The sequence below is a fragment of the Lissotriton vulgaris genome, chromosome 5 (assembly GCF_964263255.1).
Source record: "Lissotriton vulgaris chromosome 5, aLisVul1.2, whole genome shotgun sequence".
In the NCBI taxonomy this organism is placed as follows: Eukaryota; Metazoa; Chordata; class Amphibia; order Caudata; family Salamandridae; genus Lissotriton; species Lissotriton vulgaris.
The window spans coordinates 257,328,738-257,354,956 of NC_141693.1; the positions used below are offsets into that span (position 1 = coordinate 257,328,738).

Below are 26,219 nucleotides of genomic sequence, written 5' to 3' on the forward strand. Positions count from 1 at the left end.
AGTCTATCATCAGTCCTTGCAGTCCCTCCAGCAGTCTGCCCAGCCCTTTCTTGGTACAGGGACACTGGCAAACACCATACACAGCAACAAGAGCAGCATTCCCCTTAGTCTTTGGCTGCTGCAATTCCTCCCCTCATCTAGACACATTAGTCCGAGATGGGGCAAGGTTAATTTTTGTTTGCCCACCTGGTACTTAAAATTGTTCAAGTAGGCTATGCCCCTTTCCTTTGTTATCCCCCCCTTCCCATCTTATGTGTCGGAAGGGCATACCTCTTTCGTGTACACACAGGTTCAATATCTACTCTCAAAGGATGCTGTTGAAGTGGTTCCTGTAACATGGAAGGACCCAGGCTAGTACTCTCGTTGTGCAGTGCGAATCTTTTCTGGATTCACATTCTGTACTTGATTCAGCAATAGTGTTTGGGTCCAGAGTTCTTCTTCTGTAGTCTCGATTTCCTTTTTTTTGGCTGGGCAGTGTTGAGGACCATTGGGTGGCATGACTGTGGCATGACCTTTTTCTTGTTGAGTCAGATTTATGCCCAAGAAACCCCTGGGTGGACACCATCTTCAGATTCTTTTTTCCGCCATTAGGTCTGGAAGCAAGATGGAGGAGCTCTAGTAGAAACGAAGTAATGTACCGACGGATGATTAAGGAAAATGTAAGAAAACAAATGGTATTTAAATAACAAGGAATACCTAAGAAATAGACAAGAACACTGGTATGACTATTTTTCAACGAAAGGACACCACTGAACACTCAACCACGCGGTGGGAGAGTGTGCAACTAGGTATCCATGAGCATCAGGGAAATTGGAAACCCTCCCTTTAGACTTTGGCAAAGGTACTATCACACATTTGTTCAAAAGGATACTCACGAAGTCTGCAACTGGTGCCTACCAAGAGACTTTAGCACCAAAGTTTGTTATGTTATGTTATGTTAAATGGGACTTTTATAGCGCAACGGCTACTCCAAAGGAGTGTCCCGGCGCTTTTGTGCTCCAGACCAAAGAAAGAGCTGGAAAACATAACAGTAAAAAGAGCAGGGGCCTAAAAGAGGGGGCAGATTATCCAGTGAACAGCCAGGTTTTTAAGTCTTAAGTTTGTAAAACCTATGCTGAACTTCAGCCAAAAAGATTGAAAGCTGCGGATAAACAAAGATGGGAACATTACACGATGATGCAGTTGAGGCAGAAGCAGATTTAACTCAAGAACATCAGCCTCTCCAGCGACAATGAGGAGAACACAGAAAATAATAATAATAATAATAGGGAGGTTTATAAAGCGCCTGGTTACGCACAACGGCGTGTCCCAGCGCTATAGTAAGTGGGAGTAACAGAGTCACAACAAAGAAACGGAGCTAGTCTACTGGATAAACAGATGAGTTTTGAGTTTCCCCCTGAATCTGGACTCTGAGGATTCAAGGCGGAGTTCTAGCGGGAGCCTATCCAGTGTCTCGCTGCTAGAAACCGGAAGGACCTTCCCCCATACGTGCCATTTTTACTTTGGGAATTTTTAGTAGCCCCGAGATCGAAGACCTCAAGGCTCGGGCAGGCTTGTAGGGAGTAATAAGGTTCTGTAATGGCTTTGGTGCCTTGCCGCATATAATACGGTGGCACGTGTACAGAGCCTTAAACTCAATTCTGCTCCTGACAGGAAGCCAATGGAGTACCTGCAGAGCTGCCTTGGAGGCAGATCTTTTGGGTAGCTTCAGAACCAAGCGAGCCGCTGCATTTTGTAACACCTGAAGGTGGTCAAGGCTCTTTCCCGTGGCACCCAAATAAAGAATTGCCATAATCCAATCGTGCAGTGACCAAGGCATGCACCAGCGTCTTACGGGCCTTCGTGGGGAGAAGCTCAAGAGTCTTCCGCAGGCCTTTCAGAACGCCAAAGCATACCCCCACCACGCGACTAATCTGGGGCACAAATGTTAGCTCCGCATCGAGCCAAATGCCCACCGAATTGTTGGAGGGAGTGGGCTTTGACATTGCATAAGAGCTCATTGACCTTAAGAACCTGGATGTGGTGAGGAAGACATTGAAGGATGGCGATACAAAGAAACACCAACAGGTCGCACTGAGACCCAGCAACAAAAATTAACTTGAAGTCTACAAAGAATCCCTTGGCATCAAAACACTTGGTGAACGAAGGGTAGCAAAAGCAAAAAGAACCCCAAAAGTCCAATGCCAAAAAGGAACCACAAGGAACCAAGGCCAAGGACACTGCAGTAGGCAAACCCTTTAAGATTGCTGTGACGCCTACAGGCAATTGGAACAGGTCGAAGAAAAAGAGGTAAAACAAGGAAAGGCTGATCCCAAAAAGAAAATCAGCAGCCATACTTGACGCCTATCAATGAGCACTCTAGTTTGAGCAGAAGAAACGTTGAGAAGAGGTCGAAATTATAGCATTCTTGCAGAAAAAGTGGGGGTTTGATGAGTTGTTGAAGGGGATTCGAATCCCAGGAAGGCCATCAGAGACCAAAGCTGTTGAGGAAGAGAACAGGGAGCCCGAGCCTCCAACCACACCAGAACCACACAATGAGGAGCAGGAGGAGTTCCTCTATGAGAACAAGGGCAACATTGAGAACATCGAGGAGGAGGGCACATGCAAAGTTTGGCAAGACCTTAACTGTGCCTTTTTGGAGGAGGGGGCTGATTCTTATCCTACCAGGCCATTGCCGTGAAATCTAGCGATGTACAGCTTCCTAATAAAACCGGCAAAAGGTAGCTATGGGGTGCAACTGGTGGAGGAGGAACAGGCAGAGTCCTGCTTCCTTCTACAAACCCTCATGCTAACCAAGAAGAGGAATATTCATTTCCCAATGCTCCCTAGCATCCTCGGCCAAAGGTGAACTACTTTCAAGAGCTAAGTCTTCGAAAGCAGTAGTAATAGCAAACAGGAAGGGATTCAAGAACTCTACATCTACGAGATCACTCACTGATAAAGAGAGCAAGAAGGTAGAAATGGTGACCAGAAATATGCAGCAGCCACCGAGTGGAGGGTTATAAACTCCAGCGCCTATCTCAACAGCTGTAACCACCAGCAATTGGCGAAAGTTAAAGACTTAATGCAGTACCTCCCCGAACAATATAAAATACGGCTGAACCTTGAAGACAGGAGATGATATCTAACACATGTCTGAAATCAACCCTAGACACTGCAACCAGGCAAATGTGTACTGGAGCAAAATTACGGAGACCTACTTGGCTAGGAGTCTCCGGGTTCGAACTAGAAGTGAAGGCTTTGGTCATAAATATGCTCTTCACAAGGGAACACCTGTTTGAACAAGCAGTGGCAGCTGCATGGCATTTGATTAAAATGATTAGGAGACAGCAAACGTTTTATGGGACCTTTAAGAGAGGTACTACACCAACCAGAAGACAATCATACAAGGGTACCTTTCATCCAAGACTCCTCAGGCACCATTCAACCAATAATGTAGTTCCCAACGTACAACACTCAAATTGCAGTACTCTTTAACGCTCCATCAGATTTTTTGTGACAGAGCAATTCGAAGAGGACAAGCTTTGGGTGGGTATAAAGAGGGGAGTGTCTTAATCAAAATGACTCTCCACTTCTCAAAAACACAACACCAATGGTGTGCACAATAGGAGGATTCCATGGCAAATGGGAGGCAATCACCTGAGACAATATTAGACAACATGGATATTGCATTCATTTGATCAAAAGAACACCAAAAAGTGCCTCCAAGAGCAAAGAAGCACAGTAGAGAGTGATTGTCTTGCCTGTAGGAAGAAGTGCAAGAGCTCTTGTAAAAGCAAGCTATAGAAATATTCCCAAAGGGAGAGATCCCCACAGGAGTATGCTCTGGATATATTCTAGTACCCAAAGCAGATCAGTCCTTATAACAGATATTAGATCTCATATTGCTAAACAGATACATAAAGATGCAGTGGTTCAAAATGACCACATTGCAGGAGTTCATACCACATCTGTAGACTTCAAGGACACTCATCTGCATATACCAATGTAACACAAAAGCAAACAGTTTCTCAGATTTGTTGTGAACAAAGTATATCATCAGTTCCAAGTATTACCCTATGGAATAAAATCCGCATCCAGCGCATTCATGGAGTGTCTTGCAGTAGCAGAGCCGGCAAGGTTTCAAATTGCTATGTGTGACATTTTCATAATTTCAGTGTAGTTCATGAGTGGCAATTCAACGATTGAGTGACACTTTCTCGCTAGCAAAATCAAGTCACAATCCAAGGTGATCAAGTCCAGGCAAAGTTTAACTTTTATCCATAAAGGAAATCTGGTACCCTGTAAGCCTTATGTACATGGGGCCTCTCGGCTCCTTGGGAGTGAACAACATAATATAAGGATGTTCAACAGCATCAGTAATTATGTTCTCTGTGGGAAGAGGGGACAGGAGCATGAGAGCCATGTTAAAGATATGTTCTCTCCTGACTTCCCTGTGGTGCCGGCCACAACAACAACAAATAATCCACAACTTGCTCCGTGCCCACTACACACTGACAATGGGGCAGGCACCTTGCATTCGCCACTGATGTGCATACAACTAGCCCCTCTCACCTATGCCAGTAACAAAGGTTAACCTGTGATTTGCCACTCCTATGTGTCATTTGTGAACACAGAGTCTAGTGCCTTGTGGTAAATATGTGCATCCACGGTGCACCATCTTTTGCTTGCAAAGACATGTGTGCTGGTAAGACACGTGTAGATGTTCTGCCCATCTCCTGTCAATGGTGTGTTTGTACCCAGGGTCTCAGCACCCCCTGCATGTGTGTTGCGGGTGTACATGGACCTATGTGCAAAGGGCTGCATCTCCTGAAAGAAGGCTGCTCCCTGACACGTGGGCACCACCCCAGCCGCTCCTGTATCGGTTGGACGCAGCATTTACCGCCCTCAGGCACAGGCCCCCTCCGTACCTTGTACATTTTAAACCGGCCAAGTGCTCGAGGACCGCATCATGTACTCGCAGCACAAGACCATGGTTTGGTGGGGTGTAGGTTGGCGCAATACGCTTATCGGGCATGAGGCACAGGTGGCAAACGTCAATGAAAGAGGACTATCTGGGCCAGCACGAACTGCTGGCTTAAGATGCTCAAAACAAGCCCCACCTACACATTGGACACAAAGACAACAGCTAACGCTGACTCAAGCCACTTTTGGTAAATTACTGTCCTATAAAACCCTAATAATGCCTAAAGCGATGAGTTGTGCCCGTCAATCACTTTCGTGACATTAGGTCATGTGAATTAGAATGCTGAGTAAATGTATCCAGAATGAGCGCAACAAGCTCAGCTGAGCCAGCCCACAAGTCGTAAGCAGCGTGGACCGGCGCTGCCAGCTTTGCTTGGTCAGACAGTGCTAATTATTATACTGCAGCGCTCAAGCTTGACAGCTGAGGAGACACTATAATACGTTATAAATTTTTTAATGCTGAGACTGGCTTTCAAATGAATTAAGTTAACGTGTGATGTGTGACATTTGGCAGGGCTCCAAGAAAAAACAGGGATACACATACACCCTTACTTGGACAACTGGCTAGTAAAAGAAGAACAACATTTAGATGTCGACAACGAACACTCGCCAGACTAGGTTTCTCCATAAATTTGGAGAATCATCCCCAGTCCCAGAGAAAGAAAAGGTGTTTTTGATCATGACACTAAACTCAAAGGAAGCAAAAGAGAGTCCTGACATTGAGAGAGCGAACTCTCCTTTATCAAAGGCAACAGTCTCCGACACTTAGAGGAGTAATGAAATTGATAGACATGATGGGGTCTTATATATTGCATATTTCAAATGGCAAGTTATACACTCAAGAATAGGGACAGACAAAATGGTCCCAGTCCTATTGGTTGTCTCACATGGGATGCAGTAGGAAATACAGTAGTGGAACATAAAAAACATAATTATAGGAATACCATTTGGATTTGCAGCTCCCACAGTGACCATCACCACTGATGCCACAGGGTGGGGACCCCACAAGGGAAACCTGAACATCAGGAGGCTGTGGAACCCTATAGAAGCAGTAAAGCACATAAAGGTGTTTGAACTCAAGACAGTGTTCCTGTTGCTGAGGGCTGTTCACACCATGTAAAGGAGAAAACAGTCCAAATCCAGATAGACCACATAATCACCATGTTCTCCCTCAACAGACATGGGTGAACAAAATCATTTGTGCTTTACAGACTGGTCCATAACATCTGGAAATGGACCATCTAAAGACACCCAAGTCTAGTGTCAGTACATCTACCAGGAGTACAGAATACAGGGTCATACTAGGCAGGCAAAGGAGTGCTTTGCATGAATGTGAGCTACAGCCTCACGTACTACAAGAGGTATTTTGAAGGTGGAGCACATCAGATATAGACCTGTTCACAACACTGGAAAACTCAAAATGCAAAGACTTCTCATACAGGTACTAATGCCACCTGTCACAGGGGAATTAGACCTGGCGTAATTGTTGTAATTTGGCGTAACAAAATTATGTGAAATTACCAAGATTATGCCATTACACCCCATTGCGTAATTTCGGAGGGGATTTTTTAAAATGAGTTTTATTGAGTTTGTACAATAATAATTCACGGTCAAGGCAGTATAATAGTTAATGGTACAGTAGAAAAGACAGCGTGTCTTGATACCTCATACGTAAGATAGGGGGGAAAAAGGGCAAAGTAAACTAAACTGTAACAACTGCAACGGTGGAGTCTGCTGAGGATATAAGTAGTTTGTTCGGTGTGATATCGCTGAAGCATGATGGCTGGCCTCGGGCAGTAGTATCAGGGTGTATCACAGGCACCGTGGCACAATCTTGGGTGTGGAGCACTAGTGCTTGTGGATTGATATCAGGTGTCAGCACTGCAGAGTGCTGTGCACGCCGATAACTGGGTAGCGGTTCGGATCCATTAAATGTATCGCCTCCTGTCCTGCGCTCTGTAGTATGGGCTTTGGGTGGGCTGTACGGATTCTTAATGTGCCCATGTCCTCAAACCCAAGCTGCTTTTGTCATGGTGTGTGAATGTGATCCCTAGCTGCTGAAAGCAGTGTGCCCTTCAGGGTGTGGGGCTGTTGTTTTTCACTTCAATGTTGGCAAGGTAAGTCTCCCAGCATGCGCTGCCTACTCTATTGTCCCCCCCATATGGAGCAACGTGAGGGTATTTGTCTCTGCGCGCGCCCATGTCAATGGGCTAGCAGCATTGATGGTCCTGCGCCGTGGGCGCCTTCCATGACATAGCTATTTGTCTCTTAAACAGGACAAAAGCTAGGTTGATGAACCTATGTAAATGTTTGTCACCCTTGGCCTTGGGGCGAGACCCAACAGACAGGATTCAGGTGTTGGTGCGAGGTTGTGTTCTGCGAGTTCAGCAACGATATTTGTGACCTTATGCCAGACCGCTTGTAACATCGGGCACTCCCTGATCTTATGATAGAATCCAGAATCCAATAGGTTGCACCTGGGGCACTCGGGGTTAGATCTGGGAACATACCCTTAATGTGTTGCGGGGAGGGATTGGCCTGATGTACATAGTTAAATTGTGTGAAGTGGAATCTTGGATTTCGGGACTCCTCTTTCATGTGCGGGAGCACTTTGGACCTTGCCTGGTTTGATCACTGTTGTGGAAGGGCGCTGTTCCAGCTGGCCTGCACCCATCCGCATACCCTGTTGGGCTGGAATTGTATAATGTGATGCCGGCTTGTCGGATGGTTCTGTAGGTTAGGAGAACGTGTAGTGTGGGGGATGAAGGTGGCTCTGCTTCCTCAGAGTTCATGTGATGCGCAACTCATGCTGTATGGCATGGATGTCGGAAAGCGTTCCGCTTCTATGCCTTAAGTGTCCATAATGCCCTGTAATTCCGTAAGGGTGCCATCTTGGTAAAGATTCCCAGTTGGTCAACCCTCCTCCTCTCTCCACTGGTCGTATCATAGCTCTGCATCTCCTAATGGAGTCCCGGTATGCATTTTTTCACTATTGAGGGGGTGCATGGAATGTGAGGGCCCTTGCCGTGGATAAATATTTGCGGCCACCGTCACTTAGCGCATTTCCCATTGTGGTCGACTCTCCGGGTCTGTCACCTGCATGTAGATACTCGTTCCCCATAGGATCCAGCAGATGGCGGCCCTTGTGGGTCATGCGATCGCTTGTCGCTAGCGCATTGGCCATTGCCGCTAACTAAAATAATACATAATTGGGCGCACCGAGTCTGCCCTCAAGTAGGGGTTGTTGTAGAGTGCTGTGCTCAATATCAGTTCCAACAGGAGGCTATTGAGTTCACAAAAGAAGCATCTGGGGAGTATGATCAGGAGTGCTGCAAAGAAGTAAAGGTGGCGTGTAGCACCAACATTTTGAAAACCGCCACTCTGCCCATTGGGGAGATGATCAGCGATCGCCAAAAGGGTAAAGACTTTCAGATGGATCCCATCACTTCCGTCCACGTTACCTTCCTTGATGTTGCCAAGAAAGGCAACTTATGCAACATTTTGTCAGCCCACAATTTGTGGTGGTGAAGGTTGTGCATGCTTAGTTAGGCAAGCCCTTATGTTTTAGAGATGCATCATTATATGCATAATAACGTGCACTAACTCCTTGTATCTCATGCTCCACTCTTGTTAATGAAGTCAATTAAAAAAGTTAAAAATGGAATGTTTGATTTTCCAGTTAAAGCTCAGTTAAGCTAATCTGACTTAGCAATTTAGTGCACGTCTTAGTCAACAAGGCACATAGTGTTCGGAGAGCTTTCCGAACGCTATAGCCTTGTTGACTAAGACGTGCAATCAGACTTCACTAAGAAGGAAACACTGTGAGTCTGTACCCATAATTCAAAAGACTTCGTGACGAAGCTGCTGTATACATTTCATTTCCCAGAGGCGCCAACAAGGCGTGGGCTTAATTGTTTCACGTCGGGTTGATGTGTGAGGCTCTTCTTCAGTAAGAGCTGTGAGGTCCTGATGAGAACTCCCAACGAATTTGGAGTTCGAAAAACGTAGACCGTTAGTCTATACGCCATAAGATCTATAAACATATATCATTATCTGAAAAAATTCAAGCATAAAAAAAACGAAATTCTATGGTTTTGTGTATATGATTATTGAATTTCAAATGTAAATAGATTGTTTTTGCTGGGGGTAAGAGTGAATGTTTGAGTGTGGAATGTGCTGACTGATTGAGATTAATGAAAATAAAAAATGATTTATTCAGACTGAATTACAAGTCTAGGACCCATATGTGGTTTAACTCCAATGTGATGTGACAAATAAGAGAGATTGATGATAACAGTATTGGCAATTGTGTAGTTTATTATTATTGCACCGGGAAGGACAGCATCAACCTCAAAAGCTACTGAAGGAAAAAACTATACTTGCAACGCCACAGGCTTGCAGAGTGTCTGAACCAAAACCCTCTAACTTAAAGTCCTCAAAGACACACTGAACACTAAAGCCATTGGTAGTCGAAGGAAAGTAAAAAAAATACGGTGCCCTTACAGGACCAAGCACAGGGCACCTTTCAGGACAAACTCACACTTTGGCTCAACTCTGAAAAAGGACTGGGGAAGAAAATGGAGCCGAGTCTAGAAGAGCAAAATTTGACTTGAAGCAGGGATGGCAACGCTATTCCAAGGAAAAGAGGAGTTCCTTGATTCTCTCCAAGTCTTCAGAATTATTTTAAGGATTTAGAAGATCAAAAAAGCATATGAAGAAAACAAGGAGCTGTAACATCCTACAGCAACTCGGCCACTAGAAAAGGAGCAAGAACTTTTGTACTGGTAGGAGAAAGGGCCGTAGGAGCAGGCCATTTTTCAGTACTCTATCTCAAAAGAATGGAGGCTGATGGGACATGGACATAGACTCACCAGAGGAGGATGTGTGCTCATACCTTTCAAGGCTTTTAATCCCGGATGACATTTTCATGTGCAACACTGTCATTATAGGAGCTGCAGACACATACACGGTACACCTAGAGGAGGAGCAAATTGATTCATGCGTATGCTTTCTCCTCGAAACCCTGCTTTCTATACAGACAAAAAGCAGTATTTGCCGGTGCTGCCAAGCATCCTAGATCAGGGAAGTAACCCTTAAAGTAACCAGCATCTTTCAGGGCCTTTGCATCCGGACCTGAGAAAAAAATAACACTCTTCTCAGGAACCTACATAAATTAATAAGCAATGCCCCTGCAGACCTCATAATAGTGTCCACAGCCAGAACAAGGGCCAATGCTCCCACAACCACAAGTCTACCACCAGACAAGAAAAGAAAGAGGGTGAAGATGCTGTTGTAAGATGAAAACATCAGCCCTTACAAAATATCAGATAGCTAACTCCAGCGGACATCAGCAGTGGTAGGAGATGGAAGACGTGATCCAAAATCTACTAGAGCAGTTCTGGAATGGATCCAAGGCACTGGTGTAAGAGGAGGAGGGTAAGACCACCATCAGTAACTGTCTGAAATCAGCTTTGAAGTACGCTAAACAGTGATGGGTAGGGTTCTTGAATTGTTCTTAGCCACTTGTAATTAGATGGTGGCACAAAACACAAATACACAGTGGCAGTACTCCACAATGCTAGGGCAACCATTTTGAAGCAGGGTCATAGGAAGAATACCCAATGGGTGTCTGGCCTTCATCAAAGTGATTCCCTAATAGAAGGCCCCTGACGCAGAACACCAGTAGGCGGCAGAGTAGAAGGATATTTCCAGGAGTAGAGTGAGACACTTCCGACAAATGGGTACACAGTATGATATGAATGGTTATTGGATCACAACCCACTTACCGCAAGACCACGAAAAAGAAGTGGCAAAATGGAAGAGCTAATTCGCTTGCAAGAAGAGGTAAAATACCTCCTAGACAAACACAAGCAAAAGAGAAGTACCAAAAAGCTGAAACAACCAGGGTCTATACTCTGTATACTTTTTAATTCTAAAACCAGACCTGACACATGGGCCTATCTATTCTGGAGCTCTGATTCGCAAGCTAGTTATTTTAGACCAAATAGTTTTCGAGGACCACACTTCAAGAAGTCATCCCACTCTTAAGGCAAGACAGCCAAAGACTTCAAGGATGCCTACCCACATGTCCAAATGAGCAACAGACACAAAAAAAAGCGCAGGTTTGTGGTAGACCATATACATTATCCCTTCAAGGTGCTTCCCTTTGAAGTAAAATCAGCATAAATGGTGTTTACCAAATGTCTTTCTGTGATAGCAGCACACTTGAGAAGTCAGGGAATGCACGTGTACACTGCACAGGTTGGGATTCTCCTTAAACTTAGAGAAATCATCCCCAGGCCCTGAGAGGTAGAAGGTGCGTTTAGGAGCAACACTAAAGTCGAAGAGAGCCAAGGGGGTCCTGGTACAAAAGAGGTTTTTGACATTTACACAGCAAACTTGCCTCTAATAGAGGGGACACCCGAAGACCCTGAGGTGTTTAAGATGATGGGCATGTTGGTCTCATGCATATCTCCAATCTCTCATGCCAGGCTCCACATGAGACCAATGCAAGAATGTCTCCAAAGCCATTTGTTTCGAGCAGCAGGTAGCTTGGAGGATCGAGTGGTTGTCAAAGAGAATGTTTAATGGGAAATGTAGTTATGGAAGATGGGAGAACCATACAACAGGCGGAAATTTAAAACAATCTTCTCCCTCTGTGACCATTATTGAAGATGCATCCCATATGATGAACACACATGGAATCAGCATCTGGAAATCCCTGCAAGCAGTGAATCTGAAAACGATTTTGTGGCACTGATTGATTGCCACCTACATGTCAAGTGCAAGACCGTGTAAATGCACAATGTAGTAATGATGTCCTACCGAAACAAACCGGGAGGGACAAGAATACATGGGCTCTCCTAACTAACACAGACGATATGGAGATGGGACCCCAACAGCAATTCACCTACCAGCCTGTCAAAACATAGAAGCCGACCGGCAGACAAGGGGGAATCTCATTGAGTTTGGAGCTGAAGCAAGAAATAGTGGGAAGAGTCTTCCAGGGGGTGGTAGAACAGAAATAGACTACTTACACACACATTTTTGGCACCCAGAACAAGCTGAAAAACTACTCCTGCAGGTAGGTTTATCAATATGTTTTTCCATGGCCAGCAACGACATCCCAGAATAAAACACATCATGTATGTCACCCTAGAATAGCCTTGAAATGCAAAACTATTGTTACGGGTAAGTAACTGTTTCATTGCAGACTGCAGTGCGTCATGGGTTTGGAAGAAACCGGCTGAACATATGCAAGGTTGTTTTGGTTCAAGAAACCTTGTGGGCAAAGTAGAAAATCGTACATATCAAGGCTTCGGTTGGTAGTTCATCCTGACTGCAGTACTGTGAATGAACTGAAGTAAGAACTAGCAATCTGGCTCTGAATGGCAATGATCAGTGACCATGACTCTGAGCCCTTAAGGTATCTGTAGCTGCTGTCTACCTCGCACCCACGACCTCCAGCCCTGAGGGCAACTCTTTCAAGCACCTAGAGGTAATTCGGTTTTTTGGTCCAGTTCATACAAAGTAACACACATTAAACATAGCAGGGCAATTGATTGAGACCAGAGGTGTTTGCTGTCCACTGTCAAAGTGTTTTTCCTCTACAAAGGACAAATAGTCACTGGTGTAACGCAGGAAATTGTCCCCTCGAGGAAAAGAGTCAGGAAAGGCGGTCAGGAGAATGGGGAGGCAGCCTGGTGAACATAATTGAGTAAGCGCTGTGTACACTAAGAATCAACAATTATCCTGACCCAGTTTCACTCTATAGGGATCGTGAAACATAGGTCTGTTACAGAGTATTATGGTCCTGTTTCAGGAATAGGGGGTCTCCTTTAACTAATAGCAGATTTAGATGAGGGGAAATACAATTTGATAAGAATGTTGCCTTGTCACATACACAATCAGGGAAATGGAGAAAAAACCTTTATGGGCATAGGCAGGCTTTCCTTGGGGTTTAGAGAGGAAGGGGATAAGGCATACAAGTAGAGGCATTTTGAAGGGTGTAAATCCTCAGAAGGGCAGCTTACATATTTCACTTAAGAGGCAGCTTCTGCATCTTGACGGAGCCATTTATGCGATTAACTAAAGTAAATACCTGTAAATCTTCACCATGGGGATTCCCATGACATTCATTAAATGTGGAAGATTTCTAAGCATGTGCAGGTTTCTGCGACGTATTTTTTATGCACAAGTGTTTCTAAATTAAAAGGATTTTTAACCAGAAACCATGCCTACAGGAGGCAACCCTGCTTTTGTTTGTTTTGTTTTAAAGTGACATCGGCCTTCTGTCCTTAATTAATTGAAAACGAAATAAGTAATGATGCATCTTGGACTGTGCAACATCGGATTGTATGATATTTGGACGATATAACATTGCAAACCCGATCGTGCCACTTTAAGAATTTTTGAAGATGTCTTATACCGCCATGCCCAGCAAAGAGTCAGTCGTGCATTCTACTCTTTCCTCTAAAAGCTGTATTTCGATTGAAAACAAAACATTTTGAAGGTTTCTTGTTTTTATTTGACCTTCAAATATATGGGATAAGGTTTTCAACTTTTTACCGGGGCTAGGGGTGTTTTCCCCTGTAATTCCTTTCTCTGAGGTCATGCCTCCTCTTTTCAACAGTGCTCCTGGAGCTGATGAATCTCCTGAACAACCTCACCTAAAACAAAAAGCAGGAGTTACAAATGAAAGAAAATTGCCGTAATAAACAACAATCTTGTTATATTCCCTAGGGGCTATTTCACTGAAACTACATTGTACTGAAGAGTGATTAAGAGATGAGACTGCCCGTACATGTCCTAAAATGCACTATGCAGTACTAGATATGTATTCTTCCTCAGACTGGTATAAACTTTGTCAACAATCTCCGAACTCAATTTCATATCAAGTGTCAACTTCCAAGAAGTTTCCAAAGTGTATGTGAGGAGCTTTATAGTGAAGTCATCACAGTCTTTCAGACTGGAGATATTTGGCAGCCTTCAAATGAAAGAGCATGACAGCCCCCATGTCCCTCTAGTTCCTGGTCTTCCAGAGCTTGTAACCTAAACTTTTCAAGGTCCCTTTAATACGTCTGTAATGAAGCATATAGAGAAACCCTATACATTTGCAAAATGTGATCCTAAACTCCTCAAGGGAAACCCACCTCTGATTTACTTGTAGTGGTTCCGGCCAAAAGAAGTTCAATGTCTTCGGTTCCATTGGTTCGTCACAAATCTATCATCATCATTATAATCATCATCATTCAGCTGCTCCAGAGAAAGAGAGCAGATGAATGGTCACTTTAGGAAAGTGCCATGTCAAACATCAGCTACCATTCTTTGGAGCCCCATGCCCACTACTGTTAAAGATTAGACTGCAACGTCAACATTATCGGCGCCATCTTGCCCCTTTCGAGCCCATTCGTGCGCGTAAACAGCAGCCATTGTTGAGCATCATGGTCTCCCGGCCTCTCGCTGATAGCCAGCGCGTCTCTCTCTCTCTCTCCTAACCTCGCAAACATCCCCCGCACGTTGACAACCCCCGCTCTCTCATGCCATGGGTCATAAACCCCTCTTCAGCGCAGCTCCGCCACAGAACCCCATCCTGTTCCCAGCGCGACACCTCCCTTCATTCCTTTCATGGTCTCAGATCCTTTTGATGCAAACCCCCTTTTCCTGCGTCCCCGTTTGTCTTCCTTATTCCCAGGCCACCACCTGGCCCTGCGGATACTGTTTATTACCCCGTACAGTAGGAAGCTTCCCCTCCCCATCAAAAGACCCTCGAGCCGATCAAAGCCCCCACCCTATGAGATCCGATCAACCCCATGCATTCCGTGAATCGGCGGAATGCCCTGCTGCGTGACAATCGTCACCTGTTGTGACCGGGGTGGGGAATTCAACTGTAAATGTATGTGGGAACGGGCCTGTAGGGGAGATTCCGAGGATGTTCTTTCAAATATCAAAATGTGGCGAGAATGTGTTACGTGCAATAAAGGTCATAAACCCTAGTATAAGAGGCCAGGCCTCAGAAATGTGGTTAGAGCACCTCGTGATGATACTTGCTGTCTGAATTGATGTGTTCTCCTCCGGAGAGAATAAAATCCTCGTTTCCTGCCTTCCAGTCTCCAGCGCCTGCTTCTTCATTGATTAATATTGGTGGGTCATAGAGGCGACACCGCCGGGCAACATAAAAGGGTCTTTGGTTACTGGTTGTCTTTGAACCCCTTTTTACAATTGGCGTCCCAAGCGTGGGGCCCATCAGCGACTCGTGGATCCAGTGGGAGAGGTCCTGACGACAGAGTGAACGACTGCAACGATCGGAAGGTACCCTGTCCGATAGACCCTCGTCTGACAGCCGATCATCCGAACTTCACTGGTTCCGAACAGACCTCTCCCGAGTGATCTGCGGTCCTGACTGGGAACCATCAGGAGTGCCACGTGGATTACGAAGAGAAGAGGACGATCGGGCGCTGGATTCGGAAGACAAGAAACTATCCATGCGGTCCGGGTAAGGTCGTGTAAACACGACGATTTGCGAAAGTGATTGATAATTGAAAGTGATTGATAATTGATGAGAAAATACTAGTATTACTTTTTGTTAATTTATTTGGAGATTCGCTGTCTGCAAACGGAGAAACAACAGGCTCTCCCTTTATAAACCGCGAAGGATAGGTACGCATCCGTCGGACCTATCTTTCTCCCCCGCTGAACAATTGCCCCTCCCCCATTGATTAACTGTCATAGATTGTTTTCTGGAGATTCTCTGTCTGCAAACAGGGAAGATTAGGTCCCCTCTTTGCAGATAGTGAAAGGGTAGGTGACGCGGACCTTTGCGAGCCTACTTATTCTCCCCATTGACCATATTGATTTTTTATTTTTGACCTAACATTGATTGCTCAAGATTGGTTCATGAGGTATTCACTACCTGCAAACAACGTAGAATAGAAATATTCTGTCTAGTCTTTGCAAGCAGTGATAAGATAGGTAGTGCTGACTATTATCCCATTGTGATCCGTCATGCCTGTCTTCTCCCCCCTGGTTAGTAGCCTGTTTAGCCCGGACCGCTTATTAGAGGTGAACCATCCGGCTCCGCTGGAAGGCACCCCTAATAAGGACATGTTCATGAAGCATGGATTAATCGCTATAGCCTATAGCCAGCTGTGGCATAAATATACGAAAAAGGATCGAGAAAGTCAGTGGCCACTGGTAGGATCCTTTGAAGACGATAAAATAAACGCACTAGAAACAGCCCTTGGTAAAAACAAGACGACACCCACTATGCTTGACAGCTTCGGCATGTGGCGAAAAGAAGCCGAACAACGCAAAAAGAGAACTGAGAGCAGGTTGGGAAAAGAGCTGCGGAAAGCAGCCCACCTAGCGGCCCAGAAACTAGAGAAAGAGATAAAAGAAAGAGAGGATACCAAACAGAAGCTAGAAATAGAAACATCAAGCCAGTGTCTGGTTAGAACACCCTCCGCGCTCTACCCTGAATTACACTCGAAACAGCGAACCAACGATGATCTGCTGCTAGGTCCTCCGATCATCCACATGCCCCCTCCATATGCCCCTTCCCAACCCTTAGCACAGCACCCACTACCCCCAGGTACAAGCGAGGGTAGCACCACGGCTTCAGCCCCCATGGCCTCTGTGCCGGCTGAACTCCTTGTATTAGATGCTACGCAAACGACAACGTTGGGCGGCCCAGAGGCCCGAAGGGTTGGTCCTGAAAGAACATATAGACTAAACAAAAATGAGCGAGCAGGGGTCGACAAGATAGCAAAGATTCTGGTAGAGAAGAGGGAAGATGAAGAGTCCGTCACGGATGTGTTTAATTCTTATACAGGGAGTCACAGACGACACTTTACTGTACAACTGTGTTACCACGTCTTAAACGCATACGAGGACCGGTATCAAGAAAAAGGTCCCCAGAGCCTAACGACTCTGTACCGGAAGGTCGATATCGGGGATGAGAGTGAGAGTGATGTGACGGACCTCCTTACGCGTACGCTTGAGGTTTTCCGCCACCTCACCGAACAAAAGCCGAAAATCGAATCCACAACCTCCATAGCAACCGAACCACAGACTGAACGATCTAACACCATGATGCCGATACGAGAGGCTGCCCCTTACTGGGTTCCTCCACGAGGTGAAGGGACTCACGATGACGCAAACAACAAAGAAGCAAAGGGACGGGTAGTGTACAATTGGGTCTACCAACCATGGGACCGGCAAGAGATTCTGACCTTCCGGAAATCTCTGCCTGACCTACGTAAAAACCCCACTGCCTTCTATACTGAGTTGGGTACAGCCCTAGGATCGACGATTATGACTCTGGCTGACATCGACTTGTTTTTCGGGTTATGTCTACCAGCTGATGTGTGGAAACAAATCCGAAAAGTCGACCACTCTGAGCTGTTTGGACATAACTGGTCACAACTCGATGGCATAGACAGACAGCGAGAACCCGGACAAAAGCCTTTGAAAGCCATTTTAGACCTCCCGGATAAAATCGTACAGAAATTAAAAACCCTGATCCCAGAAAAGAAAGTGGACTGGTCGATAGTAACGGCTTGTCGCCAAAAACCTCAGGAGGATGTATCGGAATACTTCTCCCGGTTTGAAACGGTATTCTCCGATTACAGCGGCCAGGACCTGACCACTGCAACCGGACACCATCTGTTTGTCCAGAATTACGTTAAGGGTTTATCACCGGAGGTCTCACAGAAACTGCAGGCCAGCGAAAGTAGTTGGGCAGCCTCCAAACCTACGGCTATCCTCCAGATGGCCCAATATTATGAACATCAGAAAAACGAAAACGATAGGACAACAGAGAGAAAGAAGAAAGATCTGAAAGAGAGGGTGATGATGGCTCAACTGCAAGGGGTGACTCTGGGACGAGACCAATACCGGGGAAACCATCAGATGAACGTCCCTAAAACTGCACCTCCCAAAGACCGTACTTTGACTCCCCACATTGGACGTACAGACATTAGAGAGGACCAGTGTGCTTTCTGTAAAGGAACGGGCCACTGGAAATCCCAGTGCCCAGTTCTTTTGGATCTCATCAGAAATAGAGATCCTAGAGATACAGCAAGCGACCCAAGAAATAGGGGACCACAGCGAGGGCCCCCAAACAACGCAACTAATGATAGATCGAGTAGGCCAAACACATTTGATCGACCCCGACAGAACCAATGCCAACAATCTGACTACGATGATGTTCATGACTTTGCATAGGACTGCCTAGGGCAAGGGAGGGATCCAGTCGAGCTCCATGTTGACCAGCAAGGCCCTTATGTCACTGCTAAGGTCTTGGGTACAAAGTCACCATTCCTGGTAGACACTGGCGCAACACGTAGTGCATTATCTAAACGACTGATTCCAAGGGCACCCTTGTCTGGCTCACTAATAACCTCGACAGGTTTCGATGGAACGCCCTCCACTAACCCTTTGTCCGCCCCGATCCTCTTTGACTTAGAAAACAACACCACTGACACTACGTTTTTGCTTTCCTCCAACAGCCCTGACGCAATTATGGGACTTGACTTATTGAAACACTTCCGAGCAACGATTAGATGTTCCCAAGATGGAGTCCGAGTTTTCCTTTACGACAATCCTGTTCTGCTTAGACATTGCCCTCCCAGACACATGTTTTCCATCACCGACGCTGACACTTCCCTGCTTGACACTCTGCCTCCGTATCTGTGGGCCATAACGGATTCGGATGTAGGGCGCATGATGATTGACCCAGTGCACATTTCTGTTCGACCAGATGCAACACTCCCAAAACTTCCACAATATCGGATATCGCCCGAGGGCGAGAAGGCATTGGTAGAAATCATCCAATCACTGATAGACGCAGGAGTGGTAGAGGAAGTGGTTAGCAACGTTTGCAACAGCCCAATCTTGCCCATCATTAAGAAACAGGGAGAAGGAGATGAGAAAGCATACCGCTTCATCATTGACCTTCGAGAGATCAACAAAGTGGTGGTACCCCAGTACCCTGTGGTCTCGGACATTACCACCATCCTGACTTTGATTCCCTCCACTGCCACCACCTTCACTGTCATTGACCTCAAAAACGCATTCTTTTCCATCCCCATCCACCCAGACAGCCGATATCTCTTCGGTTTCACCCTAAAGGCCCGCTCGTATAGGTTCTGCCGAGCACCCCAGGGCTACACAGAAAGCCCTAGCATCTACAGCCAAGCCCTCAAGAGACAACTGGATCAAGTCCAGTTACCCGATGGAGTGGTGTTAGTGCAATATGTCGATGACATCCTCTTGGCAGCCGACACCACTCCACTAGCTGTCACAGCCACCATTCAACTCCTGCACTTCCTTGCAGAAAATGGCCACAAGGTCTCTAAGAAGAAGTTGCAATTCTGCCAACCCCAGGTCACTTACCTAGGCCACCTTTTGTCCAAAGACGGAAGGAAACTGACTCCTGACCGAATCCAAACCATTCTCGACACCCCCATCCCTAGGACCCAGAAACAGGTCCGCTCCCTACTAGGCCTCACCTCCTTCTGCCGACAGTGGTTACCCAACTTTAGCCTCGTAGTAAAACCACTGCTTTCACTGCTAGCTAAGGATATCCCTTTCCCACTCCCTTGGACCCCTGAGTGTCAGGCTTCCTTCATGCAACTACGAGATGCCCTTTGCTCGGCCCCTGTGTTGGGTACCCCCGATTACACCAAGCCCTTCTCCCTTTACACTCACGAAAGGGAGGGGTGCGCCTTATCTGTCCTGACCCAGTCCATCGGCTCAAAGCAACGACCATGCGCTTACTTCTCAGCCACCCTTGATCCTGTAGCCAGAGCCCTGCCTGCTTGCCTTCGAGCCGTAGCTGCTGCTGCGATCTCTATCCGACAGAGTGAGGGGATCGTGCTCTCGAATTCCCTCACAGTACTGGTACCCCATGCAGTTGACACCCTCCTAAACCAAACCAAAACGCAACACCTGACAAGTGCACGACTGACTGGATACGAACTGACTCTGCTCGCACCCCACATCACTCTGAAGAGATGCACCACACTGAACCCAGCAACCCTGCTGCCCTTACCAGAAAACGATCCCAATGTACACCCTGTACACGACTGTGTGACCCTCACAGACGAACAGACCAGAAGTAGGGTTGACCTCAGAGACACGGCCTTTCCCGACCCCGACGGAGAACTGTGGGTGGACGGTTCTTGCATCAAACTCCCCGATGGCACCACTTCAGCTGCCTATGCAGTCACCACGGCTCGAACTGTAGTCGAGACAGCCCGCATAACGCAACGATCTGCCCAGGCAGCGGAACTGATTGCCCTGACACGGGCCTGTATTCTAGCAGCAGGAACCACAGCAAACATTTACACCGACAGCCAGTATGCCTTTGGGGTGGTTCACCATTTTGGGCTCCTTTGGAGGGAGAGGGGATTCTTGACCTCACACGGCACCCCCATTTTGCACGGGGATCTAGTCTCCGCCTTGATCGAAGCTGTCCTTCTCCCCAAAAAGCTTGCAGTCATCAAATGCCAGGCACACAAAAGGGTGACAGACATTATTGGACAGGGAAATGCACTAGCCGACATCACTGCCCGAACGACAGCTGAAAATAGGACGACAACACGCATGTACGCGACCAGGTCACAAGCAGAAAAATGGTCTGACGCTAGGGACACTATTAGAGACATTCAAATGGCTAGCACACAACACGAACTGACTGAATGGACACGGGTGGGATTGAAAGATGACGAAGGCTGCTGGCGGACAAAAGACACAAACAAATGGTTGCTACCTGACTCGTATCTGATCCCCATACTGACTATGGCACACTCCCCTGCCCACATAGGATCAGCCCCCATGATTGAGCTTGTCTCCAGAGTTTGGCACAATGATAAGATCACAGAGTCCGCCAAGCGCCTGGTCCAACAATGCTTGATATGCCTGCAACACAATCCCGGGAAAGGAACTGTAGTACCCCGGGGAGGGTTTGGGGTCCCAAATCACCCGTTTGAAGTCTTGCAGATGGACTACATCCAACTAGACAGATGTCAAGGCCTGAAATATGTACTCGTTGTGGTATGCGCATTTAGCAAATGGGTGGAAGCATACCCAACCCGTGACAACACTGCTATGGTCACCGCAAAAGTACTGTTAAAGGAGTTTTTCCCCCGTTACGGTCTTTGTCGAATTTTGTGGAGCGACAATGGCCCCCACTTCGTAGCCGAAGTTATCCAACTCATTTTGAAGGGGTTGGGTGTAAAACAAAAGTTCCACGCAGTCTTCCACCCCCAATCTGCCGGACTAGTTGAACGACATAACGCCACACTGAAACTAAAATTGGCCAAAATAGTGGCTACCACAGGACTGAAATGGCCCGACGCACTCCCCCTGGCATTGCTCTCAATGCGTTCCACCCCTACCAAACACCACTTGACACCATACGAGGTTGTGTTCGGCCGGCCTATGAATGTCTGGTCTGCACCAAAACCAACTTCCATTCATGACGTCCCGGACGTCCTAATGTCTGATTACTTATGCCAGTTGACTAAAACACTGTCTGTTATCCATCAACAGGTGCTGCATGCCATCCCTGACACTTCCAGGGGTCCCGGACACACCATCCAGCCTGGGGATTTCGTCCTGATCCGGAACTTTCAGCGCGCCAAGAGTCTGGAACCCCGGTGGACGGGCCCCTGGCAAGTCCTCATCACCACCCGAACAGCACTTCGAGTGGAGGGAAAACGCAACTGGCTGCATGCACACCACTGTAAGAAGGTCTCCTCGACCCTGACCTCGACCGAAAACATCGACAACCAAGAAGAGCTCCTGAACAAGGACCGACCATCACTAACCTGCTATCCTGATACCGAAACGCTTGAACTTTCAAAATTCTCTGATCCCACTGTGCCATCGAGAGAAGGGTATTTCCTGCGTTGAAAGGAGGGAGCCTCGGCTAAGTAGACCACGGACTGAGTTAAATCTCAGAACGGTGACCTAAACACTACCAAGGGTTACCCGGAGAGAAACAAAACAAAATCTGTGGTTCTGCCCGCTACCGAGCACCTTGAAGATGATGGAAGCGCCAGATAAGAAAATGATGGAAGCACCAAATAAGAAGATGATGAAGGCAACAGGAAATACCCACCACAGAAACCCAAAAGCAGACGGACTCCACAGTTCAAAGACAATTGCGCTCTTCATCACAATCCTTTTCTGCTTTCTCCTCATGACCACACTCTGGATTGTGGAAGAAAATGCACCTGCTCACGAAACATTCCTGACCACTGCTCAGCCTACCACCATGAAGGAACATTATCTGATTTCGCTCTCTCCCCAACTCAGAGAGAGGCGAAAGGAATTTTGGAATAACTCTTTTGTACAACTACTTCACCAGCACAACCTCGCCACCAATGCCACCAACTGCTGGATCTGTGGGTTGCTACCCCACGCCACTGGACACTCGATACCATTCATCCCTTCACCTTTCTCAGTTCACGGCTCCTGTCTTGCTTGGCTGATGCTTCTGCAAGAAAGCTTTAAGGACAATGCCACCTCCAGCAAAACCGTAACGCATTTCTACCACGGGGTCTGGCGGAACAGAACAAAGACACACTTCTGCCCACAGACCACCAACAAAACAATCCACTTGGACATCCCGGCTAAAGAACAAATCGAAATGCAAGTGTTCAATAATCCAACCAGAACCACCTTCTCCTACCTGCGAAAACGAACGGCTGCCACTCTAACTGTGGCCCTGTCAGTCATCAACGTCACCGGCCACATGTGCATGGAAGGGCTTGGGACTCAACTGGTAGGCCACAGTGCTTGCCGGTTTTCCAGAACTCTGGACTCCACCGACCCACCTTCCTTTGTGGCATCTCCAAACACGTATTTCGTCTGCGGCACGAAGGCTTACACCTGGCTCCCCAAAGGCTGGGGGGGCACTTGTTTCATTTCCTTCATCCTTCCTCCGACATATGTGGCACCAGCAAATCATCACAGACAAAAACGAGCCAAAGACATTGAACAAGCCGACTCAACAGGAGCACAGTTCCTCGATGCTATGAAGGGACTTGTCCCCCTCTGGGGCCCGATGGCGAACAGCCGTGCCATCCGACATCTGACTCAAGCAGTTGAGACGACAATGAACATCACGGCTGGTATCCTTGCTAACAACACCGCTGAACTTCAAGCGGCCCGCTTGGTGACCCTCCAGAACCGCCTTGTCCTGGATGTGGTTCTTGCGGATCGAGGTGGAGCATGCCGCATTATTGGGTCCAGCTGCTGTACGTACATACCAGACAACTCACCCTCAGTGTACAAAGCCATCGAACATCTTCATAGGCTCTCTTCGGAAGTCCACCAAGAGCAAGAAGAATGGTCGCTTGGTGGTTGGTTCTGGAGCACCGTTAAGAACTGGGGCTGGAGACTATTCACCATTATCCTGATTCCTATAGTTGTAATATGCGGTCTATGCTTAGGAATTCAATGTCTGCCACCTCTGTGTACATTATGCGTAAATTGTATTTGCCCTAAGACTGTGGACTTTGAGAACGAACATATGAGAGCAATATATGATGCCGAGGTTAGGAATTTGATGAAGATTGACATTGAGTAAGCAAGTTGGCTAAGATATGTTGAAAAGGGAGGACTGTTAAAGATTAGACTGCAACGTCAACATTATCGGCGCCATCTTGCCCCTTTCGAGCCCATTCGTGCGCGTAAACAGCAGCCATTTTTGAGCATCATGGTCTCCCGGCCTCTCGCTGATAGCCAGCGCGTCTCTCTCTCTCTCTCCTAACCTCGCAAACATCCCCCGCACGTTGACAACCCCCGCTCTCTCATGCCATGGGTCATAAACCCCTCTTCAGCGCAGCTCCGCCACAGAACCCCATCCTGTTCCCAGCGCGACACCTCCCTTCATTCCTTTCATGGTCTCAGATCCTTTTGATGCAAACCCCCTTTTCCTGCGTCCCCGTTTGTCTTCCTTATTCCCAGGCCACCACCTGGCCCTGCGGATACTGTTTATTACCCCGTACAGTAGGAAGCTTCCCCTCCCCATCAAAAGACCCTCGAGCCGATCAAAGCCCCCACCCTATGAGATCCGATCAACCCCATGCATTCCGTGAATCGGCGGAATGCCCTGCTGCGTGACAATCGTCACCTGTTGTGACCGGGGTGGGGAATTCAACTGTAAATGTATGTGGGAACGGGCCTGTAGGGGAGATTCCGAGGATGTTCTTTCAAATATCAAAATGTGGCGAGAATGTGTTACGTGCAATAAAGGTCATAAACCCTAGTATAAGAGGCCAGGCCTCAGAAATGTGGTTAGAGCACCTCGTGATGATACTTGCTGTCTGAATTGATGTGTTCTCCTCCGGAGAGAATAAAATCCTCGTTTCCTGCCTTCCAGTCTCCAGCGCCTGCTTCTTCATTGATTAATATTGGTGGGTCATAGAGGCGACACCGCCGGGCAACATAAAAGGGTCTTTGGTTACTGGTTGTCTTTGAACCCCTTTTTACACTACTATCTTGCAATGTTATGACCTCTCTGTGGAACACCACACTTTCATTTTTGTATTCTTTCTGCAAGAAAATCTAAAATAAATCTGTATTATTATTGCTAAAATCATTACTTGAGCAACAACCAATGCTCATTCATCTGCACTGGACTCCTGATACAGCTGACTTTCATTGAGAAGAACCTCCTAATATTCTCTCATTCTAGTTTAAGATGCAGCAAAAGAGCCTAGACATTCCCGTCTCAAGCTGTTCCATTTATAGGCTTCCATGTTGATGAAAACATTTTAAAAAATGACAATTTGAAGGAAAGACATTGGCCAAGGAATACAGGAGAGAATTCTAAAAGCTACAATTCAAGCGATAAGGCAGGAGTCAAGACTACCCCAGCTCTATTAAGAACAACACGTTCAATAGCAGAGCTATAAGCGTAAAAAAATCCTCAGAGAGAAGTAGCCATCATCAGCCTCTCAAAAGACTTCAATTACCTCCATACTCTGACCCAGCCATCCTGCTACTGCCCAGCAGCCAACTAAGAATCTAGAAATATCTTGGTGTGGCAGAGATTGATAGCTGAGGGATTGCTGTTCTCCGTCCAGATTCCTTCAAAGAGGTTGAATCCTTTGCTTCAGTTAAAAAGGGCCATCTGGTCCTACTACATTGTATTAAAAATGAGGACATGAAAGCAGGAATTGCTGTAGCTGGCAAGCAGGTTGGGTAAGAGGTAGAAGTGCAGGATGTTGGTGATCCTTGAAAAAAACCAGAGCAAGTAATTTATCAGGAATTGTTGGTTTTATCATTGTCAGCACTACCAAATGGCAATCCATCATAAGCCCGAGCTTAAAAAAATTATTAAATAAATTAGAGGCATTCTCTTGGTTCATGTTTTTGTATAATTTCATTTCCAGGTATTCTCCTGAACAACCATTCTAGGTCTTGTGTGTTCATATGAGTCTGAAGCATGCAGCAAGCTTCAAAAAATGTTTTTCTGTGTATGTACTGTGCCCTTCACCTCAACAGTAACTGTATATTCTTAGCATCAATAGCCCATGCCATCGTCTACCGACCCCTCCCCCAGGTCCCTGTACTCGAGTCCATCTCCCATCGACCTAGTTGAAGACTAAGGGCAGGTATTATTGTTTCCATGCAGTTCACTAATGATGGAGATTATCAGAGTTAGGATAATACCTTTCCAGTAGCAATAACCTGGCGGGACCGTAAAAAACCCCAAAACATTTGCCAAATTATATTACGCTGAAGGTCCTTGTGTGGAGTGTCAAGTGTAACACTTTCCTAACTTCGTTATTGACTCGGGGTTTAGTATGATGTGGTGGCCTCTGTGCCATACATTTAGAAGAATGCTGTGGTCTCTAAACCCAGAGGAGTTTTATACTGAGTCGAGCAAGAATTTTTAGTGTCCTATTTTAAAATTATAGTAGAATGTCTTTGTTCATGAAGGGAACGCAGCCCTGTGCCCTGAATTTATTTTTCATGGTGAACAAAGCGTTTTACACTGTTCTTTACTGTATCCAGACATGGAAATTTGTAGCCTAACCTTTTCTCTCTTCTGTATTCTATGCTCTTTAACAAATTTGAAGTTCACTCCTCGGGTATTTAAATGGTGTATACCTTTTCGTAATTGTAATGACGGCAGATAATGTGACACTTTGAAGTAATCACATTTTTATTTTTTCCCTCATCCACTTTGATTAGGGAAGCAATTAGTAGCTTGTACAGGTCGTGCTGGCACATGC

The 26,219-nt window shown here is 46.5% G+C and overlaps 1 protein-coding gene across 2 annotated transcripts in view; it reads left to right on the plus strand.

The window, feature by feature from the left end:
* Positions 1 to 26,219, plus strand: part of MTOR (mechanistic target of rapamycin kinase) — a 938,810-nt gene that overhangs the window by 183,680 nt on the left and 728,911 nt on the right. The gene's annotated exons all lie outside the window — the stretch shown is intronic.